The sequence below is a fragment of the Sander lucioperca genome, chromosome 10 (genome assembly GCF_008315115.2).
Source record: "Sander lucioperca isolate FBNREF2018 chromosome 10, SLUC_FBN_1.2, whole genome shotgun sequence".
NCBI lineage: Eukaryota > Metazoa > Chordata > Actinopteri > Perciformes > Percidae > Sander > Sander lucioperca.
This window is the reverse complement of record NC_050182.1, coordinates 19,610,933-19,613,189: the sequence shown is the minus strand read 5'-3', so window position 1 is coordinate 19,613,189 and position 2,257 is coordinate 19,610,933. Positions and strand designations below refer to the sequence as shown.

Here is a 2,257-nt window from a genome sequence, read left to right as displayed (position 1 = left end):
TGTTTCAACAACCTGTAAAGATGAAAAAAAATAGTTTAACCCTTTGACACTGTCCTGTAAAGATACAAATGTATTTATGAAAAAACACAAAGATTCACCGTCCAGTCTGAGCTCATGTTGTCAGCGCTGGTCACCACCGTCTGAGAGGAGATGCCGTAGTTGTCTCCTTTATGGATGAGCCACTGAGATCCATCGCCGAGAGTCACTCTGAGAAACAAATAAACCAGGGATCTTCAACGTTTTTTTAAGCCAAGGACCCCTTAACTGAAAGAGAGATGGAGCAGGGACCCCCTACTACATATACTGTATAAAATCAAGTTGCATATTAAATTGGGCCTACAATAACCTGTAGGGCAGCCTAAAGTCTTTATACATATCTTTTTTGCACAGAATACTAAACTATTCAAATAGCCTAATAATTGTTGCATGATTTTATAAATGATGTTTTAATGTTAAACATACATGTGGCACAGTAAATCGTTAGGATTAACTATCTGTGTATGGCCTTAGTGACTACCATATAGGCCAGTAAGCAGTGGGGATTTATATTTGCTAATATGTTGGATTCATGTTAAGAATTTTTAATTTTTTAAAAATCTTTCAAAAATTAATAAGAATTTGGAGGCCCCCCCTGCATTGACTCTGAGGACCCCCTAGGGGTCCCGGACCCCCTGTTGAAGATCACTGAAATAAACAGTTTGAAGATGTTAAAAGGGTTTTGTTTCTTCATCGTCCATCAGTTCCACTTCAAGTTCAGCCAGCAATGGAGCTCTTCTTATTAAAGTTTAGGAAGTACCTCTCTACCTGATCTTCAGTTCTGTTTGTTAATCATAATAATAATTTATTACATTCATATAGCGCTGTATCATAGACACTCAAAGCGCTTCACGGCGGGGTGGGGGGGGGGGCAACTCTCTACCATCACCAATGTGTAGCACCCACCTGGGAGATGCACGGAAGCCTTATGACGCTAGATCAGGAGGGTCAAACTCAACTTCCCTAAGGGCCACACTAGAAAATGAGAACCACATCAAGGGCCAGTCATATAGTTTATTGCTTTGATGTCATGGGAAAAATCAAATATCTTTGACTGTATTATTGCATGTTTCATGTAGTCTTCTCACTTACAGTTTGGTTGATAAAAATGACGGAAAAAACGTTGTGAAAAGTGACAAAAAGTATTAGGGCCAAAATGTATTGTGAACCTAAATGTATATAGGGGCCAGATCAAAATTAGCAAAGGGCCGGATTTGAGTTGAGTTGACCCGTGTGCGCTAGACGCTCACCACACATCAATAAGTGGAAAAAAACTCACGCAGGCACGAGAACACGCAAACTCTGCAGAATATTAGCAGTAAAGTTGTAATTGTGCTCATAAAAGAGCTGTGTGCAGTCATTGAGGAAGTGGTTCAAGGAAATGTCCAGTTAAAGTTGCGAGAACAGACGAGGAAGTTGCACCACACAGAGGCCCCGACCTGTGTGTGTGTGTGTGTGTGTGTGTGTGTGTGTATGTGTGTGTGTGAGTGAAAGATAACAGTTTTTGCCTAGCAACAAGAAGACACCCCCCTGTGAGAGTAGGATAAAAGCTGAAGGGAGAGAACAGATCAGAGTTCACTTCGGAGGAGATCTTGGTGGACCTGCTTCGACTTCATGTCTGTTGCTAGGGAAACTTAGATGCTGTTTGCGAACCCACAGCTGTGTTTAACTCTTATGCTGGACTCAGTAAACTTGCTTAACTGAACTCTTCGTCTCAGATTGATCCTTATGTTCTGGTAAACTGAAGTCCAATATAGAAGACGTGGGAATTAATACATTGGAGTCAGATTTGACAGGCCTTAGGGCCTCATATGGACAAATTCCACCAACAACTCCACGCAGAAAGGCCCGGGACGACCAGGGTTCAAAGCCAGTACCTTCTTGCTGTGAGGCCACAGTGCTAACCATTGGGCCACAGTGCTAACCACGGTGCTAACCATTGGGCCACATTGCTAACCATTGGACCACAGTGCTAACCATTGGGCCACAGTCCTAACCATTGGGCCACATTGCTAACCATTGGGCCACAGTCCTAACCATTGGGCCACAGTCCTAACCATTGGGCCACAGTCCTAACCATTGGGCCACAGTCCTAACCATTGGGCCACAGTCCTAACCATTGGGCCACATTGCTAACCATTGGGTCACAGTCCTAACCATTGGGCCACAGTCCTAACCATTGGGCCACAGTCGTAACCATTGGGCCACAGTCCTAACCATT

General features: G+C 43.4%; 1 long non-coding RNA gene across 1 annotated transcript in view; it reads right to left on the bottom strand.

The window, feature by feature from the left end:
- The window catches only part of LOC118496141, a 2,945-nt gene continuing 688 nt past the window's right edge, over nucleotides 1-2,257 (bottom strand). Inside the window, exons 2-3 of the long non-coding RNA XR_004898613.1 lie at nucleotides 99-207; nucleotides 1-12 (exon numbers count right to left, since the gene is read on the bottom strand). This is a non-coding gene — a long non-coding RNA (uncharacterized LOC118496141). The remainder of the gene's footprint in view (nucleotides 13-98; nucleotides 208-2,257) is intronic.